The sequence below is a fragment of the Triticum urartu genome, chromosome 3, assembly GCF_003073215.2.
Source record: "Triticum urartu cultivar G1812 chromosome 3, Tu2.1, whole genome shotgun sequence".
In the NCBI taxonomy this organism is placed as follows: Eukaryota; Viridiplantae; Streptophyta; class Magnoliopsida; order Poales; family Poaceae; genus Triticum; species Triticum urartu.
In genome coordinates this window covers 284867877-284895028 of record NC_053024.1, presented here as the reverse complement: position 1 = coordinate 284895028, position 27152 = coordinate 284867877, and the positions used below count along the sequence as shown (strand labels likewise).

At 45.6% G+C, this 27152-nt stretch overlaps 1 long non-coding RNA gene across 1 annotated transcript; it reads right to left on the bottom strand.

The window, feature by feature from the left end:
* Positions 1-10603: 10603 nt before the first annotated feature.
* On the bottom strand, positions 10604-11902 carry LOC125543823. The gene is made up of 2 exons (XR_007298811.1): positions 11248-11902; positions 10604-11020 (listed from the first exon to the last, which is right to left on the bottom strand). It is a non-coding gene; the product is annotated as an uncharacterized LOC125543823 (long non-coding RNA).
* Positions 11903-27152: the final 15250 nt, after the last annotated feature.

Genomic DNA, 27152 nt, shown 5'->3' with positions numbered 1-27152 from the left:
CCGACCTGTCAGTGATGAGAATGTTTTTTTCTCGAAATACACAGGCCCTTCCAGTGGGTCCCAACTGTCAGGTGGAGAAATCATTATTTTGGCGTAATAACGAGGCATTTCCTTGCGTGCGGCCGTGGACCCAGGTGTCAGCCTCTCCACGCATAGTCTACTTTCGATGGTGTCGTTCATTGACAACGTTGGCCACTCCGCGCCGAGCGCATCCAAGGTGGTGGACGACGGCGAGGCCCCGGACAGCAACGAGCCAGAGATGGGAAGACGCGGGAGTAGAGTCGCAGACGGAGAGGTGTACGAGGGTTAACTGGTTCTGGTGCGGTGTGGTTCAGGAGTCGGTGAAGAAGAACAGGAGGTGTGGAGGGGTGGAGGGATGGCCTGGCCAATGGTGGAGTAGCGCTTCACAGCGAAGTGTGCTAAGTAGAGCTACTAGCAGCAGGAGGCGAGAGCAGGTGGTCCCGGCGGTACTGGAGGAAGAAGACAAGAGATTGAAGATGGATGCCGGTCGTTGGATGTAAATCCAACGGCTAGCGATGTCAGATTCATTTGTTGACTAAGTTGACAATAACTTGCATTGGCTTCGACCTATTGGCCCACATGTCAACCTCCAAAAATGTGGCACGCATTCAACCCATTTTTTCAGAATTTACAGTCTTTTTTTTGCGGGGTAGAATTTACAGTCAATTTGATGTCTTTTTTTTTGAATTACAGTCCATTAGCTGGGATGGGTGAACAAATAATGTAGCGTCCATGCGGCCCATTTATGTGTTTCCTAAAAAATTACAGGCCATTTGCACTTTCTCGAAATACATGATTTTGCTGGGCTGATTCTAATTATAATGTTGGGGTGGGCGCAGCAATGTTATCAAAAATTAAACAGGGGATGAACATTTTGTTATATATAAATTTAATAATAAGTGATTTATTATTACATTGGTCCTTAAATCTTACCAAGCTTTTGTGCACAATCATCAGGATTTTCGTTGCCAAAAAAATTCAGGATTTTATTGTTAAGAAATTATTTTTATAAGTTAATAAGATATGGGATATTGTTTTCTTACATATGTAAGTATATGTTAAATATATGATGACAATAACAATAATATATAATAACATATAAAATAATTTAGATATATATAATATGGTTAGAAAGGAAACATAAGTTGGACCAGGCGTTCCTATTCTTATATAGAAAAATAGAACAGGCCTCTGCGTTTTCTTCAAAAAAAATATAAGTTGGATTGCCGATATTTCAAGAAAAATAAAACCTCAGATGGGAAGTCCATAGGCCGGTCTACACATGACGGCCCTCAAGAAAATACAAACAGACCTATGGACCTCCCATCCGAGGTCGTGGACTGCGCATGTTAAAAAAGAAAGCCTAGACGGGGCAGCCCAAAACCTAGCTGATACTTGCTGCCCCAGTGATAATAAATGACACCTGCCAGCTCCCCGGCTTCGTTGTAAATTTATCTCCTATAGCAACTACGTTGAAGCACCTAAAAAATTTAACTATGTTGACAAACTCATGGGCCCCAACGTCAGTATAGCATTAGGAGAAAATATTTTTTTCGATGAGGCACTTGCTTGCGTACGGCCATAGACCTGGTGGGTCCCGACTATCCGCCTCTCCATGTGCGGTTCTCTCCAGATTCCTCTCGTTTGTTCAGCATGTTCACAATAACAGACAGCGGTGTCGCGGCGAGCGCACAAAGGTGCAGGAGGAGATCCGACCATCTGAGGAAGTGCCTTATTAGTAACGAAACAACTGAACTAGCCTAGTGGCCGAGTGACACTACCCGACAACTGTTTCGCTCGGGTTCGATTCCACCTGTGCAGAGAAAATATCCCCAATTTTTTTCCTCTGCCTTTATTGACATGTGGGTCCCAATTATCATCTACGCACACCAAGTCCAACACTTGCCAAAACTTCGTCCCTCGTTTTCTCTGTTTTTCGCACACTCGACATTGTGTGGGCATTTTGAAAATAGTATATTTTTTTGACTGTGCATCATATGTAGATGTGCTATGCATGAATGTTGATCGGCATGATGTTAACTGGCTGGTAGTTCCAGTTTCGACCATGATTAAAACTTCCAACATGATGTTAACATTGTTTGAAAAACGCCATGTTTATATAAACTAGTTGACCCGTTGCGCCAAATGGCGCAGAGGCCCGCTAAAACCATGTTATCGATGAAAATAATTTCTTTTTGCAGACATTGATAGTAGAAAGCCTATTTTAAACCATGCCATATCAAAAATATGTTTTATCATTGTGAAATTCGAGTTTAAAATAAAAGTGTATTTGTATCACATGTACGAACCAGCTAAGGAAGCCTTGTTTTAGCCGAAAATATGGTTATCACGATGAGAATTCTGAGTTAAAAAAACATATTTGTATAAGATGTAAAGACCAATTAAGGATATATTTTTAACACCATTTGCACTATTTTCCATTTGCACGAGAAAAACAAACCTCTTTGTGTTGTGCTTTTGGATGCATAAGCATGTGAGAGGTCCATATGCCACCCATTGGGCTAAATGGCGCAGAGAACCGCTGAATCCATGTACACATTGAAAAGAAAATACATGCTTTAGTTGGTTTAATTGTGGACAAGCACATAAGGTAACAAAAAAAACACCTTAATAAAGAAAGAATGAAGGCTTGCAGTCTACAATAAGAATGGAAGGTTTGTTGTCTACAATAAAATGTATAATAGCATTACCCGTCGCGTCAAATGGCATAAAATTTCATTTCAAACCAAGAGTTATTTGAAAACAAATACTTGAAAATTTGACAATAATAAGGATCCTTTAAAAATGAAAATTGAAAGAAACATAGCCACAAACTATGTAATAGAGTTTTCAAAATGCCAGCATTCTATCTACACAATTTTGCTAAGTTAGCTGGAACTTAGAAATCCAAAGTCGTGCTTGTCCTTGGTACATTGTTGGTAAACTCTCCCTTCCACTCCTCTGGATCCATAGCATTTTGTCCTTCACAACCTCTTTATAGGTCACATGCATTGTGATATCTTAATTTTCGAAATGAGCTGAACAAACAATGCATTGCACAACGTTTGTCATCTCTTCAGTGATGGAGCCACTCTGTATAGCCGTCTCTTCTTTTTTGAAGGGAACTTGACAAATAATGCCCAACGCCATGTTTATGACATGTTCTACTATAATAGAGGTGCAAACATGAAATGAGAATTTTTTTTGAAGAAACAAGGACGTATTGGTCTGCTGCAATGGAAGGGCAAACCAAGATTGGTAAGTACCACACCTGGAACGAAAGTTTATAATAAATATAGAAGTGACAGTAAACAAGTTTTTCAAGATTTACAATGAACAACATGATTTGGCCTCTGGCTCTAAAATAGAAACAATCTGCAACACTAACTTGGTGACAATCCCACCAATTCAACGACAATGGAAATCTCTACCCTTCACTCCTTTGCAGCTTCTAGAATCAAAGGAGAACTACCATCATTGCAGGAAAGGAAAAGAAAATAACAACAGTTCTTGCGGTTAAAGCATCTATCAAGTGAAGGTATGCTGCTTGAATCCTACTTCTTTCAGTAACCATCTGTACACAACGGCAGTAATGCCAAGGCAAAAAATTTGATACTTTGTTCGTAGTCATCTCATTATTGAAAACGTAAATGTAAAACTGGCCTGCAAGATAAAAGCATTTCCCAGTAACAGAATGTACAACCTATGATCATCGGTGCTCTTAACATTCAGTTACTGGGAATACCGCTGGATGAAATATAGTGTAAACTCTAGATCTTATACCTTTTAATACATTCTCAACTAAGATTTTAAGCAATGAGATTATATGCCAATAGTTACATTTAAGCTTGTTAAAGCATAAAGCAATTATAAAAAGGCAGTAAGAATAAGCTTCAGGACACAGTGAAGGCTGAAACTACTTATTTGAAAACAGTGAAACAACTAATTAAATTTAACTAATTTTAAGAGATCCAGTTTTAAGAATTAATACTGTACAAAATAGTCAATCAAGAAGATTCAACTATATAAACTTGATAATTAGAGACAATGTTTTAACCAAAATGTTTTAACCAACACTTCGACCAACCACCCCGGTTAAGTGAAATATATAATATGGTCAATCAAGCATATTAAAATTAATATGTTAGAACTAATAAAAGTGCACTGGGAAGGCAACCATAAAGCAAGAACAACCGATGTCAAGAGCACTGACGATCACAGTAATGAGAAAAAGTAACCGATGTCAAGAGCACTGACGAGAAAAAGTAATACATGGCAAGAACAATGGACTGACCAGACCTTCTGAAATCCCTAGCACTACATGATATCAGATCCCTAACAACGCACATAATACCTACAAAGTAGCTGATGCGAAAATAAGTCCAAAAAATAGTTATTTGTTTTTCTAAACCCAAATACAGTTGGGGAGACCTCGAGACAGATAGTTTACGGGTCGGTGAAAGAGGCTGGTGACAAAACTGAGATACCACAATACCTACAGATATGACAAAGACATAAGAAATGGTTGACCTGGCAATGTTGTTCAGTGTTCAAACAGTCCCAAAAAAGATAATGAGAAATCTATCCTGGCCTAGAGACAGGAGCTTAGACGGACTTTACAGAATGCTAATTCATGCACTAAACTTCTCCCAGAAATAATCATGTATTGCAGATTGAGTAATTAGCGGTGCTACGTCAAGAACTACAGAGAATTCATGTTTGCATTAGCACAAATAATAAAATCAAAAGGCAGGCACGACTGTGTTCACAAGAGAGAAATGCCAAGTTGTTCTTATTCACCAAATTCTTCTGCTGGATTATTCCTCTTCTTTCTCAGATCTGCACACATCTGTTCAAAGAAGCAAGATATTAGGAAATCAAATCAGAGTGACAAAGGATGGAGCACCTAACAGAGGTTAGTGAACTACCTCTTCATGCCACGCCATAAGATGATTACTTTCAGTCAGATTGATTCCCTATTTCTGTGAATAAAACATATTGCACGTGACTGGATCTTATTGTTACAGATTAGCAAGCATCTCTAGATTCTATCACCATATATATCTTACTCCTAAAGTTACAGGGTAACCGTAATCATCTACTTGCAATTTCCAAGACATTCTTTCTAAATGTTATACTACATGGCACATGTCTATGTCCAAAAGGGCAATAATATGCAACTCAAGGATCAAATTCATATGGTACCGTAATTGCATCCCACAAAAAGAAACTTATAGGCCTAAGAAACAGAGTAAATATCGATAATACATCATTGCCATGAAAGAATTTCTCTCCTAGAAATTCATATCAAAGAAAGTGTGCACAGAAGCAACCCATACAGGTCAACTCAAGATATTTAAATGAAAATATTCGAAGATATTCCACGACCTTATTTATGAAATTTAGACAATTTTTGCTGCCAAGGTTAGAGCATTGCCTAGTCTGTTTCTGGCACAAAAACAATCTTAACCCAGCCTGCAGCTGAATAACGTGAAATAAGATTTAAGAATAAGACCAATAATTAGTATGTGTTGCACAAAGAAATCTTAGCTACAGAAGGAGTTTTGTGAACAAATTAAGATAGTTAAATGAGTGATAGGACAGTACCAAATAGAACATTCAATCATTAAAAATATATTCAATAAACTGGAAGAGAAATGCATCATGTTACAGGTGTAGCCAAGTACAGTTGCGAACTTGATATAGCTTTGTAAAGTTGAAAGTAAACAGCTTCACACAATGTAAAGCAAGTCAAATCAGAGGGAAAAGGAGGGCAGCAACATGCACCAGCAGCAAGAGGGGTCACAATCTCGTGGTGTTGCTCTATGAAACAGAGAAACTTTTATACCGCTCGACATGGTGGCTGAAGTAGTATGTTCGACTGGTGGTGAGAGGGATGACCCCGGCTCCCGCTCGCTGCACACAGAAATTTGGTAACTTATTTCCAGGATCAAACAATTTGGAACCTTCGTATTGTAAATAAGAAAACCCAAAAGAAGTTTCACGATTGCAACCTAATTAAAGAACATGTCCTCCTCAGTCGGAGATTCATTTAACAAAAAAAAGAGAAAGGATCAAGAGCACATCACACAGGTCTACTGAGATCAGGAGCGGACAAGAACAATGGACATTCATGTTTCATCATCAATGCCTCCTATACTATACACAACCTGTAAAAAATGTGAACCTAAAAATGTGGTGAAACCAAAAGAAAACACACTGTAAATAGATGTAAAAGGGCCATGCTCGTTAAACTTTGCAATCTCTTCGAAGGAACTTTTTATGAAAAGAAAATTTCGAGTAATTACAAGAAGTGTCCAGTCTTCCGAACACATGTGCTGGGAATGGACTACATATATGCATATACTGATACATGAATTAGTAGAGTTGGCGAGTTATATGTAGAACAAGGGACTACAACCTGCATTACCCGTAATTAGTTTTTGGCTCCAGAGTGGCGCATGCATGTATGCATGTAAGGATGATTAGAGATAAGTATTAGTTTTTGAATATTTAGGCCTCTCTATATAAAGAGGACCTCTTGAGATGAATTAATCAAGCGAGAAGAGTTACAATCTATCACATCTACTTCATACTCGTAATCGCTAATCTGAACCCTCTCACTCAGCTACCACCCAGCGATCCTCCTGCCGGTAATTACTCTAAACCATTTTCCTCATATCAGACACATGACACTCATCATTAATAATGACTAAAGAAAAGAGGCACACGAGTGTTTCAATAACCTGAATGATTGCTTAAACCAGAAAAGTTTAGGTGTTTTTTCACGTACTGTGCAAGTATGTGACGCCCCCGATTTGACCGTACACTAATCATACACGCAAACGTGTACGATCAAGATCAGGGACTCACGGGAAGATATCACAACACAACTCTACAAATAAAATAAGTCATACAAGCATCATATTACAGCCAGGGGCCTCGAGGGCTCGAATACAAGAACTCGATCATAGACGAGTCAGCGGAAGCAACAATATCTGAGTACAGACATAAGTTAAACAAGTTTGCCTTAAGAAGGCTAGCACAAACTGGGATACAGATCGAAAGAGGCGCAGGCCTCCTGCCTGGGATCCTCCTAAGCTACTCCTGGTCATCGTCAGCGGGCACCACGTAGTAGTAGGCACCTCCGGTGTAGTAGGAGTCGTCGTCGAAGGTGGCGTCTGGCTCCTGGACTCCAGCATCTGGTTGCGACAACCAGGTAGAAGGGATAGGGGGAAAAGAGGGAGAAAGCAACCGTGAGTACTCATCCAAAGTACTCGCAAGCAAGGAGCTACACTATATATGCATGGGTATCAAATGGAATAAGGGTATCATATGTGGACTGAACTGCAGAATGCCATAATAAGAGGGGGATAGCTAGTCCTTTCGAAGACTACGCTTCTGGCAACCTCCATCTTGCAGCATGTAGAAGAGAGTAGACGGAAGTCCTCCAAGTAGCATCGCATAGCATAACCCTAACCGCTGATCCTCCCCTCGTCGCCCTGTGAGAGAGCGATCACCGGTTGTATCTGGCACTTGGATGGGTGTGTTTTATTAAGTATCCGGTTCTAGTTGTCATAAGGTCAAGGTACAACTCCAAATCGTCCTGTTACCGAAGATCACGGCTACTCGAATAGATTAACTTCCCTGCAGGGGTGCACCACATACCCCAACACGCTCGATCCCATTTGGCCAGACACACTTTCCTGGGTCATGCCCGGCCTCGGAAGATCAACACGTCGCAGCCCCACCTAGACCAACAGAGAGGTCAGCACGCCGGTCTAAACCTAAGCGCCCAGGGGTCTGGGCCCATCGCCCTTAGCACACCTGCACGTTGCGAACGCGGCCGAAAGCAGACCTAGCCTAGTGGCCTTCCAGTCCAATCCGGCGCGCGCCACTCAGTCGCTGACGTCACGAAGACTTCGGCTGATACCACGACGCCGGGATACCCATAACTACTCCCACGTAGATGGTTAGTGCGTATAGACCAAATGGCCAGACTCAGATCAAATACCCAGATCTCGTTAAGCGTGTTAAGTATCCGCGAACGCCGACCAGGGCCAGGCCCACCTCTCTCCTAGGTGGTCGGAACCTGCCCTGCCGCTCCGCCTCAAAACTCCACTCGCGGGTGCTCCTCAAGCCAACCCGTCTTTAGTCACCACATGTATCATGTATAAAGTATATAGTATATACCCGTGATCAACTCCCGAATGATCACGGCCCGATAGTATAGCATGGCAGACGGACAAGGATGTAGGGCCACTGATGATAAACTAGCATCCTATACTAAGCATTAGGATTGCAGGTAAAGGTAACAACAGTAGTAGCAAGGATAGGCTATGCATCAGGATAGGATTAACGGGAAGCAGTAACATGCTACACTACTCTAATGCAAGCAGTATAGAGAAGAGTAGGCGATATCTGGTGATCAAAGGGGGGGCTTGCCTGGTTGCTCTGGCAAGAGAGAGGGGTCGTCAACACCGTAGTCGTACTGGGTAGCAGCGGCGTCGGTCTCGGTGTCTAGCGAGAGAAGAGGGGGAAGAAACAATAAATATAATGCAAACAGATGCATAAAGATGCATGACATGACAAAACGTGATGCTAGGTGTGCCCTAACGCGGTACGAGGGGGTACCGGTGAAGGGGGAAAACATCCGGAAAAGTATTCCCGGTGTTTCGCGTTCTCGGACAGATGAAACGGAGGGGGAAAGTTGCGTGTTCGCTATGCTAGGGATGCGTGGCGGATAAACGGGCTGCGTATTCAAATTCGTCTCGACATTCTGAGCAACTTTCATGTTGAAAATATTTTAATCCGAGTTACAGATTAAAAGATATGATTTTCTAAAGATTTTATTAATTTCTGGTATTTAATCAATTATTTAAATTAATTCGAAAATAAATTAATGACATCAGCATGATGTCATGCTGACGTCAGCAGTCAACAGAGTTGACTGGGTCAAACTGACATGTGGGTCCAGTGGGACCCACCTGTCATACACTTCTTAGGTTAATTAGGTCTTAGTTAAACTAATTACTATTTAATTAAACTAACTAGTTAATTAGATTAATTAAGCATGATTAATTAACTTAATTAAATCACTTATTGATTAATTAATTAATGTAATTATTATTTATTTATTTATTTTTAATTCTTTTTTATAAAGTTCTGGGGCGTGGGCCCCTGTGTCATTGGGCCAAAGGGGCCACAGCGGTTCGGGCTAACGGGTGCTGGACGCGGCCCGAGCGGGCGTTCCCAGCAGGGTGCCGGAGCAGGGGGGCCGGTGGCCATGGGGAGGCCACGGGCGAAGCGGTGCCGTGGTGAAGCGGCGGCCACCGGAGGAGGGCGCCGGGGCCGTGGAGAGGTGCGACCGGACCGAACGGCGACCGGCCTTGGTCAGTCACCACAGGCAGGGAAGAGGGAAGGCGGGCGTTAGCCGCGGTGATTGGGGGGCGATGACTGGGGCGGTACAGGGGGGCCGCGGCGAGGGCGCGCGCGCGAGTGCGTGCGGCCAAGCAGGGGAGTGAGGGCGGCGGTTGCGGTGAGCGCACGGAGAGCGCGGGGTTGCGGGCGTTCGGGCGCGACGAGTGGGATGGCGAGGCGTGCACGGGGCGCACGCGCGCGGTGGTCGCGGAGACGAGCGCCGGGCGCGCGCGGTGGCGCGTCGAGCAGGGGAGGCCGGTGCGGTTGGCGACGGGGAGACGTGCAGAGAGGGCGCAAAGAGGAAGAGGAGGCCGTGGCCTCACCGGCGTTGCAGAGACGAGGGTCGGCGAGGCTCGGTGGAGCCTTTGGGGAGGAGGACGGGGACGCGGCGACGCAGGGGAGGAGCGGCGATGGCGTCCGGCGTGGTGGAGCAGGCCGGCGAGGTGGTCCGGCGAAGGGGGTTCCGGGCGGCGGTGGCCTCCTCTGGATCCCGACCCAGATCGGGAGAGGGGAGGGGGGGCCGACGCGGGGTCGAGGCGATGGGGTGCCCGGCGACTGGGTTGGGGCGCTGGCGTCGCGAGGTGGGGGGGAGCGGGCTCGTCCCCGATCCAGATCGGATCGGGAAGGGGAGAGGAGAGGCGTAGGGAGTAGGGGGGTGACGGGGTGGATGGGTTAGGGTTTCTGGCGCCCGAGGGGATTAGTAGCGGGCGCGGTTGGGCCGGCCTGGCGGCCCGGTAGCCTGCTAGGCCGAGGCCCAGCTCGGGGGAGGGGGGGTCTCTGTCTCTTTTATTTTTTTGTTGTTTATTTTCTCTTTTCTTTTATTTATTCTTTTAGTTCTTATTTCTTTTATTTTAGTTATATAAATCACAACAGTTGTGCCTAAATTTGTATCACTAATTATACCTCTACTACAAAAAGTTTAAACCCCTAAGTAAAATATTTTAACATTTTATAATTAACAAAAGGCATTTAATAAATTTGTTATGTTGTTGTTTCATTCCCATTTAGGCATTTAAATATTTTATAAAAGTGTGGTTTCTCCACCATATTTACCTATGCATTATTTGATTCACTTCGAACATTTTAGTTTTAACATTTGAAAACTTTTATTGTCTGCCTATTTTTGAATTTAAATTTGAATCGGTTTTGAACTAACTCGAGATTAGCAACTATAAACGAGGTGACGTGGCATCATTAGCAAAGGATCACTGTAGCTTAATTACCCGGGCGTCACAGCAAGGGATTGTTCTTCAGTAAACATCTCATTAGGTTCAGATGACGACCATTGACACGATATTGCTAATTTAAGTTAAGTTGTGATCCCAATATTCCTCAATGTGGCATCCAGTATCAGCACAACAGTAAGGCGAAGGCATGACTTCAGAACCTAATCGCAATGCAGCAAAAATAAAATGGCAGTAAGTCAAGAACATGTAAAGATGCAAAGGTTACATGTACTAACTGGACATGCCAAAATTGACCTGCTCATCTTCGAGTCCCTCCAGCACTGCTACTTCCCGTTCGAGGAGCTCTCTGTATCAGCCACGGGCCTGCTCATCGTCATGATGCTCACCTCAGCCTGCAATTCCATAAAATTTAATCTAAGTCTGATGAGTACTTTATCAGTAACTACAGATACATGAACAAGATTAAAGCAGCATACAGAGAGGTCCAAGAAGAAGAAACAAATGCAAGAACAAAAATAGGGAAAAAGAAAAGAAAACTGAGGTGTCTTTATGCCTGGACGAACAACCGATCTCGGCAGGAACAGAGGGGCAGCAGAGGACGGTCAACACAGTGCTATACCTCGTCCACCATTAGAGTGCGGTAGATGGGAAGGCGTGGTCTGGCAGAGGTGCCTCCTCTTGATGAAGAGGATGAGACGGCGCCGGCAGAGCATGGGCGGCCGCACCTCGGCCACCATGTGGCACGGACGAGGCATGTCGAGGTGTGCTGTGTGCAGGGGGGTTCCCGTGGCAGCGTCGCCATGGACGCTGATGCTGCCTCCAACTTCCTCCTCCATCACCTCCAGCGCATCTCCTTCCTGCTCGTGGCCTTTGCGCCCCACGCATGCTGGCCGGCCCACTTCGCCCCTCTTGGATGCCAAGGCGCTGCCCAAGCCATCCACGACGCTGACGAGGCGCCGGCCAGGACCGACTATGAAACCGCCGATGTGTCGGCCACCACGCGGCTCGGACGAGGCATGCCGCCTGGCGCGGCTGCTGTTCCCCTTCTCTCCAGGGATCTAAGCAACAGCGGCACGGTGATCTTCATCGGAGCGGCAGCGTCAGTAACCGAGAGGAGGCGGCGGCGGCGGTAGGTCAAGAGAGATTAGAGACAGGGAAGGGAAACTGGAGGCGACCAAGGCTCGCGAGATATTTTGCCAGTCCAGCTCCTCTCTCCAACCGCAGACGAAGGTGAGGCGCGCACGACTCGTGCACGATGCATCGGTCAGCCAGGCCCCACGCGCACATGCATCGGTCAGCCCATGCAGACGAGACGAGACGCAGCACGCACAAATGACAGACAAATGGGACCAGACCGAAACAGAGCCCACCTGCAGCGAAAGAAACAGGCACGCATGCAACAAAGAAAACCATCCGCGGTTGCTGCACGCTCTCCCGCAAACAGCGTGACGCGGGCGCGGCATGCAAGGAGAGGGCGCACACGCACCTCGAAATGGTTGACCCAGGCAGCCAGCACACTGCGAGAACCCACCCGTCATTGGTGAATGCGAGCTTACCGCGTGGTGAAAACGAACAGCGAAGATCCAGCGGCTGAAATGAAGTAGAAGACCGAATTGACCAGCATCCAACGGGCAAGAATGCATGCAATCGAGGGACAACCGTGGGAACGAGTCTTCCCAGAACTTATAGGTTTAAATGCTCTGTCTCTAAAAGTTGAAGTTTCTTATCTGAAACAGAGCTTGGAGTTCTTATTTAAAACTGAAACTTGCAGTTTCTTTTCTAAGAATTACATTGTTTGCACTTTTACACTCCTATCATTTTTTTAAGTGCTAAAAATAGATCTTTAGCGGCTGTTTGGTTCTAGGTCTAGCCATGCCATATTTTGCCATGCAATGTTGCCACACTTGCCTAAGCTTAGTTCTTCAAAATGAGAGCCACAAGTTGGCAAGCCTAAGAGAATCTTGCCACACTTTTTGAGTGTATGTGATGTGGGACCCTAGTGTGGCTTGCCTAAAGTGTGGCTTGAACCAAACACCCATCCAAGTTGGTCAAACTTGCCTAACCTTAGGTGTGGCAACCTTAGGCAAACTTAGTCTCAAACCAAACAGCCCAGAATTCATAAAATACTTCATATGCTCAATACTGCAAATTTGAAATTGAAAAGACATTCATATAGTTAGCCAGGTTGAAGGAGATCCTTACTTGGTTTGACAACGAGTGGGAGATTTCGAGGACGGTGAGGGCCATGTGGCAATGTATGCGAAAGAGCGAGACTGCGGTGATGAGGGCGGCGATGTACATGTGCTCCTCGGCGGCAGTCACGTCGCAGTCCTTCGAGTTCATCGAGTATCTCCTCTGGGCGATGGAGCAAACAAATTCGCCCGAGGCGAAAGTCGGGCAGAGGTGGTGGGCATACAAGTCGAAGGTCGAGCACCCAGAGGATAACGAATCGATCGAGTACAATGTGCCATTCGTGAGGGTGCAGAGCCAGCCTGATAGAGGCTAAGGTGTCCCGATGTTTCGATGAGATGGTGGCTATCGTTTTCTGTGGGAGTTGACCTTGACGATCCGACTACGAACGTTCGAGACGTCGCGCCTTAACAATCGCTAAAACAACTTCCGAGGGTTATTGACCACGCCGAAGCACGATCAACCTGACCACGAGGGTCTGTTTCCTGCGAGCAAACGAAGAACAAGCAAGAAACTGAGATTGCAATCTGGATATTGCGAATATAAGATGAAAGCTTTATTGATCAAGGTGGGGTTCTGTGACGTCTTGGTCTGGTCGTTGGACACAAACGAAGTACGCGAAGTTGCAGCTATGGCGAACTTTTAATCTAAACAAAACCCAAGAAAAAAGCTACTAGATGGATCTGCTTATATAGGAGCAAGGGGTGGCGGCCAAGGAGGTGGGAGGACGTCCCAAGGCAGCCTAAAACTAACCCTAGGTCGTACAAGGCTCATGGGCCCAAGTGGAGGTGATGCAACACCTTTGGGCTTGTAGTTTGACTCGGATTCTGCTGCAACGTCAGATTGTTTCGTCCGTAACTCAACACTCCGGATGAATTTGAAGGTGAATCCAATTGGGTTGGAAAGAGCACGAAATCTAGTTTCCAACAAAAAAAGAATCACCCAATTCGGAGTCCGTATGAAAAAGTTGTTGGCGTTTTGAGTCAGGTATGTCTGTGCAGTCCGAATCTGAATCCAGAACGTGAGAGACTTGGACTCTATCTTCTCTTGGCCCAAAAGTGACGTGAGAGGACTTTTTGAACACAACCTAAACTTCTCCTTTTCTCTTGTCTTCATATGTGGATTGTACAAATGTCCCATACACCTGCAATTAGACAAAACACAAAAGTGTGTGAAGTATTTTTGTTCTGGATAACATAAATAGATTATTGAATAGTTTGCATTAGAAATCACCTGACAAATATGCATGTATGCAATATTTTTGGTCGTATCCAAGGTAGTCATGTCCTCATCATCCTCCCCTTTTTGAAAATAAAGCCGTCCTCGGCATTGCTTAATCTGAAATGTGGCTAACAAAAGAGACAAGGTGTACATGTTGTATATGTATATGTCATCCATTTTAACTTCCCTTGATTTTTGCACATATGTCACATGTATACATGAGTAACTTTCATTGTTCATAAAATCTAAAGCCAAAAAATTATCACAGGAAGTAGAAGGCATGAAAATATTGGAACTCAATTTGCACATATAAGTGAAGCTCTTATTCTCTTCAAAAGATTGGCAATGTTCATCATTAAACCATCCTAACTTCGATGAATAAACCTTACTTGCATCAAATTTACATGCTACAACATGCTTAAATAAGCAAACATGCAATAAGTCATTGGACACAGAATCATCATCAAGATTAGAGGTCATATCAAAATGATTAAACATTGGTTCTTTTGCATCAACAGTTAATTCAATGGGTGCACTCAAAATTGTTGATATTTCAGTTGTTTGATCACATGACGCATTCATGACAGTAACAAGAGTCTCTAAAATAGGTGGTGTGCTCAAATCAACAGGTAACTCAACACATGATGCATTCAAGTTAACTAGGCATGCTTCATTCTCATGTGAAGTTATATCATCAATACCTTTACTGTTACCTCGCAAAGATGTAGCTGATGTAGGTACGGACGTTGACAATATACCATATTGTTGAGATGATATTGCGCTCACAATCCGAGGTGGGGCTGCTCTATTAGGTGCAATAGTGGAGTAACCAACCGGCGATGGTGAGCATGAACTGGAATAGTAGTTGTTGTAGTCACCCAATGCATCCTCCTGTATCTGTCTCTCAAAGGTACAAGCACGGACATACATACCAGTAATGCAACGAGGAATATACCGAAATCTTGCCTGAATATCATGGTTCAAACCACCAAAAAATTTATTCATTGTATCATCCTCAGATTCTTCTATGTCACAATGATGCATATAAGATTTGAACTCTTGGTAGTAAGCATGAACATTGTTACTGCCTTGTTTTAATCGCTCCAATTTGCAACGCAATTCACGACGATAGTAAGGAGGAAAAAATTGTTGTCTCATTACAACTTTCAAAACTGTCCAAGTTGTGGGTTGGTTATCAATGTTTTTCTTACAATGTACACTCCACCAAACAGAAGCAAAACCAGTAAATGCTCTAATGGTAGCTCGTACTCTCTCAAGTTCAGAAAAATCATGGTGACTAAAAACTTGTTCTACTTCAAGCTCCCAAGCTAGATAAATAGCAGGATTAAATCTACCCTCAAATGATGGTAAAGAGATAACCTGACCATATGCTTGTGTGTGTTGTCCCAACTCTCGTGATGGTGAAGATGTGTCCGTCGTCCAAGAACTTCTATCTCTGGAACCTGTCATCATTAGTAGACACAAGAACCAAAATTCGAGAATAATGTTCCTATGAACTACTAGGATGTGGTTGTAAAGTGCTCACAGTAAAGCAAATATCAATATCTTACAAGTTCTTACCATGCAGCAGGTGGTGAGAGGCAACTAGCGGTGTCAAATAACTCCGAAGATTGTGTAAAGCGATTGCCAGGGGAACATGCGTATACACGATGTAGAAATATGTGGAGTTGGGTTGGCTATATATGGTAGCAAAAGATTAGCAATAATCAATCCAGAGATGCAATGTTGAATAAACGCTCAACGACGGTACTGTGCTGGTCCTAGGCTAGACCGAACTAGAGACGCGAGCCTAGAACACTAATGAGGTCACGTCGTAGCACAACTAGCATCAATGAAGGATACTAAGTAGCTCTGGACAGCAAGATATAAGTGAAGATCACAACGGCAGTAAAGATAATAATGTGAAACAACAGCCAAGCTGTTTTACTGAACAGTGCACAAAACAGATTCCAATCCGAATTCAACTACGAGATTGAGTCTAAAAAGATCCGAATTTTGTTTTTTTCTCTTTTTTTTCCTCACACTTTTTTTTCTTTCTCTCCTTTTTTTCTCTGACTTTTTTTTCTCTTTTTTTTCTCTTGTTTTTTCTCTCTTTTTTTCTCCCTCTTTCCAAAACAAACTAGATAAGATGCAGATTGGATCAAGTGAAGATGTGAACGATCTCAACTATTATTATGACAATGAATGGTGGGTAGCACGTGGTGGAAATTGATGGATGGATGGTGGACAGCGGAAGAGATAATGATGCAGCGGTGGCGTGACTAATGTGAACAGAACTCGAAACTCTAAACGAACTAGACACTAAGACCAGCAACTTGACACGACGATGCAACCGATAATTCAACTATGCAAGCAATGAAAAGAAAATTGCAAAGGCTCAGACTGGCTTGGACCAAGGATGAATAGATCTAACTCTTTTTTGTGGCTTTTTCTTGGACAATAGGTAAGAAAATAAATCTAATCTAGGAAAACTGGAAATTCTCACCGAGCAACCTGAAAACTGATACCACTCTATAGAGGCTAAGGTGTCCCGATGTTTCGATGAGATGGTGGCTATCGTTTTCTGTGGGAGTTGACCTTGACGATCCGACTACGAACGTGCGAGACGTCGCGCCTTAACAATCGCTAAACCAACTTCCGAGGGTTATTGACCACGCCGAAGCACGATCAACCTGACCACGAGGGTCTGTTTCCTGCGAGCAAACGAAGAACAAGCAAGAAACTGAGATTGCAATCTGGATATTGCGAATATAAGATGAAAGCTTTATTGATCAAGGTGGGGTTCTGTGACGTCTTGGTCTGGTCGTTGGACACAAACGAAGTACGCGAAGTTGCAGCTATGGCGAACTTTTAATCTAAACAAAACCCAAGAAAAAAGCTACTAGATGGATCTGCTTATATAGGAGCAAGGGGTGGCGGCCAAGGAGGTGGGAGGACGTCCCAAGGCAGCCTAAAACTAACCCTAGGTCGTACAAGGCTCATGGGCCCAAGTGGAGGTGATGCAACACCTTTGGGCTTGTAGTTTGACTCGGATTCTGCTGCAACGTCAGATTGTTTCGTCCGTAACTCAACACTCCGGATGAATTTGAAGGTGAATCCAATTGGGTTGGAAAGAGCACGAAATCTAGTTTCCAACAAAAAAAGAATCACCCAATTCGGAGTCCGTATGAAAAAGTTGTTGGCGTTTTGAGTCAGGTATGTCTGTGCAGTCCGAATCTGAATCCAGAACGTGAGAGACTTGGACTCTATCTTCTCTTGGCCCAAAAGTGACGTGAGAGGACTTTTTGAACACAACCTAAACTTCTCCTTTTCTCTTGTCTTCATATGTGGATTGTACAAATGTCCCATACACCTGCAATTAGACAAAACACAAAAGTGTGTGAAGTATTTTTGTTCTGGATAACATAAATAGATTATTGAATAGTTTGCATTAGAAATCACCTGACAAATATGCATGTATGCAATATTTTTGGTCGTATCCAAGGTAGTCATGTCCTCATCACAGCCGAAGCCACATGAGTATTCGTTCTTCCACTGCAAGAGGAGGCCCAATGGTGTGACGTCGCTTCCCCGCCGTTCTCCACGGTTCCCTCGACACTCGCCTCGTTTCAACGGCGGCGGTAGGGTTTAAGGTAAGCTTCGCACTAACCTACTCTTCCACCTGCTCATGCTTACAATCAGTGTGACAGTGATGAAAATCATGCTTACAATCAGTCTCCGAGTACTACGCCAATCACCCTTAAATAGCTCTGGACCTTTGGGTCAAAGTTGTGACACTGTGTACAAATAAAGAAAAATAGATTGGTGCTTTTTTCAGAAAAGAGTACTCCCCCGAAAACTACCAATATAAGCTACTAGTATTTGGTTAGAGCATTTGCTGCCGAGAAAGATCCTTCCACAGAGAGCACCACACATCCCACTAGTGGTGGTGGATGCCAATGCGTGCATGGAGCATGGTTGGTGTCAGTAATTTTTACTTGGCACACCTCACACTCTGCATATATGCCGGTTCCATCCGTACATTTGTGCAATTCCACCAAAATGCAGCTGAATAACCCTGTTTGCACAGATAATGAAAAAGCGTGATTACATTATAGTGGCACTAGTTGATGAAACACGCAAAATAAATAGAAGAAAATATTGCGATAGTATCATAGTATGCCATGCTGCGAGGGCGAGATGGGCCCTACGACGCCTCATACGGTACGCCACACCTCATACTAGAAATCGTCCCAAGTCTCCCCGATACACCTCCTGCCAGTGATGAACATCAGTGTACAGCAGTAGTACAAGGAGGGGCCTTGAGACATTCAAATCTCTATTTTTGTGCAGATTAACTAAAATTAAGCACCCCAGTTTGCAGAAACGCTTAAACATTAACAATGGGACTAGTTGATGAAACATACATTAACAAAGAGAAGCACTTTCTTTATCTACATTGGAAATGAAATGATAGAGAGGACACTCGCTCTATTTTAACTGTATTATTACTTCATTTTATCAGTGACACTAGGGTCGACCAGGTGGCAAACGAGGTGTACCGTGCGTCGCAAGGATGAAGGCCGGGGGTGCTTAGACTGGGATGCTGAAGCTGGCTCTTTCAGTCCCTATCTTCCCCTGATGTTTCTATGGTAGTATTTGAGTTGTAATACAAACTTGGTCGAGCTGGTGCTACGTCCCCCTACTTGCCTAGCTTATGTGGCGAACTTGTCTCCTGCTAGTACTTAGTCCGTTCTAGTAGTAGTTGCATAACTGCCCGTTTACACTGAGATGTTGTCGGATAATGGTTCTCTATGGTTGGGTTTCTTTAATGAAATCGGAGGGAACCCCCTCTTTTGATATATATAAAAAACAGTGGCACTAGCAGTGCCAAAACATTGCCTCAAATTAATAGTGCCACTAGATTAAGGTGCAAAATAATAACATTACTGCTTTATCATGGCAGTGCCAAAATAGTAGCACAAGAGCAGGATCAACATGCAGGATCTTTGGGAAACGGCCAGACCAAAAAGGAACATACCTCGTGATGGGAACCATATCTGCAGTCAACGCCATCATAGAAGGGATGACACCAGTCACCAACATGGATGATTCAATTCATGAGACCTTTTGGTGTAGTTCACCTAAAATGAAGCAATGTCCCATGAGCTAGCAACTTTTTTTAAGAAAAGGTCTCCAACCCCGGTTCCATTTCCATCAGAAAACGAAACCCACAGAGCTTCTTCTTCATTAGTTGCAATGAAATTGAGCAACATCAAGGTTGATTGTGAAGCTCCTGGAATGTTCAACTATAATTTGGATATCATTTGTGCAGTTCAACTAAGATCAAGCGTGAAATGTATATCTCTATTTGCACTAAAAGGTGGAAAGGAGGGTGACTAACAAGTGATGAAACATGCATCAAATTAAAAAAAAGCATATTCCTTATCTGAATGGCAATCCTACAAGGACATTAGCAATTTCTAGCAGCATTGCTAGATATTAGTGTGGGCATTAGGATTAACTATGACAACCGTTAAATACGACATTACTTTAATGGTGCCATTGCTTCATTTTACCAGCAACATTACATTAACAGCTGCTACAGAGTCAGTATTTGGGCACGGGAGAGTAGGCGGTGTTGGAAATATGCCCTAGAGGCAATAATAAAAGCATTATTATTATATTTCCTTGTTTATGATAATTGTCTTTATTCATGCTATAATTGTGTTATCCGGAAATCGTAATGCATGTGTGAATAATAGACACCAACATGTCCCTAGTGAGCCTCTAGTTGACTAGCTCGTTGATCAACAGATAGTCATGGTTTCCTGACTATGGACATTGGATGTCATTGATAACGAGATCACATCATTAGGAGAATGATGTGATGGACGAGACCCAATCCTAAACATAGCACAAGATCGTATAGTTCGTTTGCTAGAGTTTTTCCAATGTCAAGTATCCTTTCCTTAGACCATGAGATCGTGTAACTCCCGGATACCGTAGGAGTGCTTTGGGTATACCAAACGTCACAACGTAATTGGGTGACTATAAAGGTAGACTACGGGTATCTCCGAAAGTGTCTGTTGGGTTGACACGGATCAAGAATGGGATTTGTCACTCCGTATGACGGAGAGGTATCACTGGGCCCACTCGGTAATGCATCATCATTATGAGCTCAAAGTGACCAAGTGTCTGGTCACGGGATCATGCATTACGGTGCGAGTAAAGTGACTTGCCGGTAACAAGATTGAACGAGGTATTGGGATACCGACGATCGAATCTCGGGCAAGTAACATATCGATTGACAAAGGGAATTGCATACGGGGTTGCTTGAATCCTCGACATCGTGGTTCATCCGATGAGATCATCGTGGAGCATGTGGGAGCCAACATGGGTATCCAGATCCTGCTGTTGGTTATTGACCGGAGAGTCGTCTCGGTCATGTCCGCTTGTCTCCCGAACCCGTAGGGTCTACACACTTAAGGTTCGGTGACGCTAGGGTTGTAGGGATATGTATATGCAGTAACCCGAATGTTGTTCGGAGTCCCGGATGAGATCCCGGACGTCACGAGGAGTTCCGGAATGGTCCGGAGGTAAAGAATTATATATAGGAAGTGCTGTTTCGGCCATCGGGACAAGTTTCGGGGTCACCGGTATTGTACCGGGACCACCGGAAGGGTCCCGGGGGCCCACCGGGTGGGGCCACCTGCCCCGGGGGGCCACATGGGCTGTAGGGGGTGCGCCTTGGCCTACATGGGCCAAGGGCACCAGCCCCAAGAGGCCCATGCGCCTAGGGTTCCAAAAGGGGAAGAGTCCCACAAGTGGAAGGCACCCCCTAGGTGCCTTGGGGGGGGGAGGGAAACCTCCCTTGGCCGCCGCCCCCCTAGGAGATTGGATCTCCTAGGGACGGCGCCCCCCCCTAGGCCCTCCTATATATAGTGGGGGAAGGAGGGCTTTTTCATCCACGCCTTTGGTTGCCTCCTTCTCCCTCTCCAACACCTCCTCCTCCTCCATAGTGCTTGGCGAAGCCCTGACGGAGTACTGCAGCTCCACCATCACCACGCCGTCGTGCTGCTGTTGGAGCCATCTTCCTCAACCTCTCCTTCCCCCTTGCTGGATCAAGAAGAAGGAGACGTTACGCTGACCGTACGTGTGTTGAACGCGGAGGTGCCGTCCGTTCGGCGCTAGGATCTCCGGTGATTTGGATCACCTCGTGTACGACTACCTCATCCCCGTTCTTTGAACGCTTCCGCTCGCGATCTACAAAGGTATGTAGATGCATCTGATCACTCGTTGCTAGATGAACTCATAGATGGATCTTGGTGAAACCGTAGGAAATTTTTTTGTTTTCTGCAACGTTCCCCAACAGGCGGACCAAGACAGTTGCATCTCTAACGAAAAGAAGCAACTTATCTTAATGGGAAATTTAGCAGGACATGAAAAAAAGTGCCATTGGTTCATATTACTGGAGGCATTACATTGAAAACAACATTGGTTTAACGTGTCCTTACTTTTAATAGTGCGACTGCTACATTTTACCAGTGGCATTACATAAGAGCGGCTGGGGGCAACAAACGTCAGAAGAGGATATCTGGGTTGGTCCCATTTTTGTTCGATATATAGCCACCTTATTCTGTGTGAGGCTAGCAAATTAGTGCTGGACTTACTCTGTTGACTTGTCCCCCAGTCCCCACTTTCTTTCCTTTTCAACCAATAGATCGGGTTTATATTGAGTTTGTACTGCGTTCCCTTTATTTCCCTATTAGACCTAGAGACCAGTTGGATAGCCAGTCTCTGCTACTTTTCACCCCCATTATTTCCTATTTTGACCAAGTCCTAGATTCAGGTAACAAATCTTCCCCACCCCACCCCCTTTCTTCCTTGTTTGAACCAAGTAGTACTAGATTCGAGTGCATGAACTAGTTTTACCTCTTAACAGTAAAAAAAATTAGGTGGTTTTCGAACAGCCGATCGATCCTATCTATGAGGGGCCCTGAGAAATAGTAAAAGATACAAATGCAGCGACATCAGGAGCTCAGGAAGTACAGCAAGGCCAGTTTAGAAGGAAGTTATACCTGAGGGTCGCCGGGATGTCGCTAGGTGGGCGGCGGGAGCCGGATCTGCCCACACTACGGTAGTGAGGAAGAAGGGGTGGGAGGCCCTCCCTCGCCAGCGATGCTTGGGAGAGAACGGCAAGGCACGCTGATCGCGACGCGCCGATAGTGGGTAAGAGCTGTCGTCGAGGACGATCGCGTGAACGTTGCACCTTCTCACCTTCCGCGACGGAGAGGATCCGACTGGATCTGTGACCAGCGGTGAGCAGAGAGAGAGAGAGTGTGGCCACCACTGTCGTGTTTAGATCTAGAGAGGACGAGATAGTGTGAAGAGAGCAAGACTAGCAAGCAAGCGCGGAGGCTCCCGCCTATATAGTGGAGTACTAGTTTTCTTTTGTCTACCGGCCGAAGCCGGCTTGACCTCGGCAATGACTGTCGATAAGTCTTCATGCACGTGCCCGGAGGCGCAGTTGTTGTCATTTTGATCTAAAGCACCGGATTATAACATATAACACGAAAAAATGCCACATGACAAGAAATCATAACCTCACTGCCCAAAGGAGACAAGATGAATCCCGACGGACAAACTAGACGAGGATCAAAGCTCAAATTAAAGATAAACTCATAGAAAAGGGGTCCGTCGATAGATGTCCTAATTAACATAGCCATCTTGACCTAGATGGCAGCCGAGTAGTCTTCGTGCATGTGCCCCCAATGACTAGCCCAACTCAGTTGTCGCTGTTTAACCCTCGCAGTGATCCGACGCACATGACACCTAATTTTGCGAGATGACAAGAAACTTTTTTAGATTTCTCAGCAGAACTACAGCCCTGTACAACATAGCCTGCACGATATGTAGACGACAGCCAATCCAGGCGTGTCTGCTGGAGTCTGGTCACATGCGAGGATGAACTGATCTTCCGTGTCTTGCAGGGATCGTCCAGGTACCAACGTATGTACTCCTACAACACTTCTCTAGTAGTACTATCACTCATCTCTCTCTTCTATTAACTCACCCGATTTGCGGGGCCGGGGAGTGTGCATATGGTCGGTTCTCAATTGCAGTCCCACATGTGTGTGCAAATGCAATATGACGCGCGTTCCATTTGGAGAGCGGTGTGCCAGACCGGCCGACCGTCTGGTGTGCGACGCGAACGTGACGAGCGTGCTGTATACTTCGTACATGTGTACCGCTGTTTTCTTGAAGCTTGGCTCCAGGGCGCAATCCATGGATACAAAATTAGTATACTGTACTATTTAAAAGTCGAGGGCAGGGCTTGTCCTGCGTGGTAGGCGGGGTAGTTCCGGCTAGTCGGTTCGATAGAGACGCGAGAAGATGAGGGAGTAGGCTGCTGCAAATGTAAGGTTGTGTGATTTGTCAGCGAGTTATTGCTAGACAGGTGGGGCCCCATGATTTGACTTACCATTATCATTTTAACTGCGGCGCTACGACTAGCGTGAGTCTCCCGATTCCCGACCACCTCCATACAGGTACCTCTCGCAATGCTCCACTATGTAGAGGCTGGCTCTTGCATGAGAGCCCACTCCTCCACTTTTTCCTTGCCTCTTTCCTCCACATATGCAAAAATGCCATGTAAAGCGGGCTTATAGCCCACTATTGTACTCCCTCCGTTCCAAAATAGATGACCCAACTTTGTACTAACTTAAAGTTAAGTTAGTACAAAGTTGAGTCATCTATTTTGGAATGGATGGAGTACTTACTTGCTCCTACAAGTGCTAAGCTTGCCACATAGGCATAGAGTCTAATGTGGAAAGTTAATTAAGAAGAGAGAGACTAGTTTGGTGACCCAAGGATGAAACGGTGCTAAGCGCATGTACCTAGGTGAAAAGACAATTTTGAGTCTATAGTTAATTAAATGAAGGAAACTTAGCAACAAAAAACTAAGCACCTATGCATTGGGGACTTGATTGCTAAGCCATTTAATGCCCTTAGCACCTCATCTAAGCACCATTTCATTGAAAGGGGTCACTCCTTGGCAAATGCAATAAATACTACGAAGAAAGAGATAGAGAGAAGTAAAAAATACTCTTATAGCCAACCTTATAGCTAACCTTCTTGTAGTACGAGTGACTAAGTGACTGTGACGCCCCCGATTTAATCATACACTAAACATACACGCAAACGTGTATGATCAAGATCAGGGACTCACGGGAAGATATCACAACACAACTCTACAAATAAAATAAGTCATACAAGCATCATATTACAAGCCAGGGGCCTCGAGGGCTCGAATACAAGAGCTCGATCATAGACGAGTCAGCGGAAGCAACAATATCTGAGTACAGACATAAGTTAAACAAGTTGCCTTAAGAAGGCTAGCACAAACTGGGATACAGATCGAAAGAGGCGCAGGCCTCCTGCCTGGGATCCTCCTAAGCTACTCCTGGTCATCGTCAGCGGGCAGCACGTAGTAGTAGGCAGCTCCGGTGTAGTAGGAGTCGTCGTCGACGGTGGCGTCTGGCTCCTGGGCTCCAATATCTGGTTGCGACAACCAGGTAGAAGGGATAGAGGGAAAAGAAGGAGAAAGCAACCGTGAGTACTCATCCAAAGTACTCGCAAGCAAGGAGCTACACTACATATGTATGCATTGGTATCAACTGGAATAAGGCTATTATATGTGGACTGGACTGCAGAAAGCCGGAATAAGAGGGGGATAGCTAGTCCTTTCGAAGACTACGCTTCTAGCAGCCTCCGTCTTGCAGCATGTAGAAGAGAGTAGACTGAAGTCCTCCAAGTATCATCGCATAGCATAATCCTAACCGATTATCCTTCCCTCGTCGCCCTGTGAGAGAGCGATCACCGGTTGTATCTGGCACTTGGAAGGGTGTGTTTTATTAAGTATCCGGTTCTAGTTGTCATAAGGTCAAGGTACAACTCCAAGTCGTCTTGTTACCGAAGATCACGGCTATTCGAATAGATTAACTTCCCTGCAGGGGTGCACCACATAACCCAACACGCTCGATCTCATTTGGCCGGACACACTTTCCTGGGTCATGCCCGGCCTCGGAAGATCAACACGTCACAGCCCTACCTAGGCACAACAGAGAGGTCAGCACGCCGGTCTAAATCCTATGGCGCAGGGGTCTGGGCCCATCGCCCATTGCACACCTGCACGTTGCGAGGGCGGCCGGAAGCAGACCTAGCCTAGTAGGCGTTCCAGTCCAATCCGGCGCGCGCCGCTCAGTCGCTGACGTCACGAAGGCTTCGGCTGATACCATGACGTCGAGTGCCCATAACTGTCCCCGCGTAGATGGTTAGTGCGTATAAGCCAGTGGCCAGACTCAGATCAAATACCAAGATCTCGTTAAATGTGTTAAGTATCCGCGAATGCCGACCAGGGCCAGGCCCACCTCTCTCCTAGGTGGTCTCAACCTGCCTTGTCGCTTCGCCACAAAGATCCACACAGAGGGCCGTCGGGAAAGTATGTCCTTCCAGCCCCCAATTCGTGAGTCAACTGCGGGTACTCCTCGAGCCAACCCGACTTTGGTCATCACATGTATCATGTATAAAGTATATAGTATATACCCGTGATCACCTCCCGAGTGATCACGGCCCGATAGTATAGCATGGCAGACGGACAAGAATGTAGGGCCACTGATGATAAACTAGCATCCTATACTAAGCATTAGGATTGTAGGTAAAGGTAACAACAGTAGTAGCAAGGACAGGCTATGCATCAGGATAGGATTAACGGAAAGCAGTAACATGCTACACTACTCTAATGCAAGCAGTATAGAGAAGAGTAGGCGATATCTGGTGATCAAAGGGGGGGCTTGCCTGGTTGCTCTGGCAAGAGAGAGGGGTCGTCAACTCCGTAGTCGTACTGGGTAGCAGCGGCGTTGGTCTCGGTGTCTAGCGAGAGAAGAGGGGGAAGAAACAATAAATATAATGCAAACAAATGCATGACGATGCATGACATGACAAAGCGTGGTGCTAGGTGTGCCCTAACGCGGTACGAGGGGGTACCGGTGAAGGGGGGAAACATCCGGGAAAGTATCCCCGGCGTTTCGCGTTTTCGGGCAGAGGAGCCGGAGGGGGAAGTTGCGAGTTGGATAGGTTAGGGATGCGTGGCGGACGAACGGGCTGCGCATCCGGGTTCTTCTCGTCGTTCTGAGCAACTTTCATGTTGAAAATATTTTCATCCGAGGTACGGTTTATTTTATATTAATTTTAAATGATTTAAATCATTTTTAAGATTAATTTAAATATTTTAATTCAACATTATCCAAAACAGTGTTTGCTGACGTCATAACATCAGCAGTCAACAGAGGTGTTGACTGGGTCGCTGACGTGTGGGACCCACTGGTCATTGACTGTTTAGCCTAATCAGTGTTTAACTAATCTAACTACTGTTTAATTAAACTAATCAGTTAGTTAGGTTAATCTAATTATGATTAATTAACTTAATTAATTCCTTAATTAAATAAGTAATTAATCAATTATTATTATTATTATTTATTTTTTTAATTAACTTTCTTTTTTTTTAAACGTTCTGGAGGCGTGGCCCTCCTGTCATTGGGCCAGGGGGTTTAGCGGGCGCCGGGCAGGTGGATGCGGGCGAAGCCGCAGCCCGCCCGATAGCGAGGCGAGGCCGGAGCGGGCCCGAACGGGCGCGGCCGGCGGTCAGCGGTCAGCGGCAGGGGGTGGCTAGTGCGAGCATCGCGGCGAGGCAATGGCGGCTGCAGGGTCGAGCGGGAGGTGGCGCATCGGAGGCGGGCACAGGCGGCAGCAGTAGGAGAAGGCGCGGCCATGCGCGTGCGGGCGCTCAGGGGCATGGCCGGGCGAGGGGGCAGAGCCTTGGGTGCGAGCGAGGGAGGCCCGAGGCGCGGGCGGGCGCGGCCGCCGCGCGGTGAGCACGAGCATGCGCAGAGGGGGGGCGGGGGGGGGAGCGTGTGGGTGGCCGCGGCGGGGTGTGCGAGCGCGGCCGGTGGTGGGCGACGAGCGGCGGCCGCCGGGTGCGCGCGGCCGACGCAGGAACAGGGGCGGGGTGCGACGCAGCACGCGAGCGGAGCGCGGGTGCGGAGCTGCGCG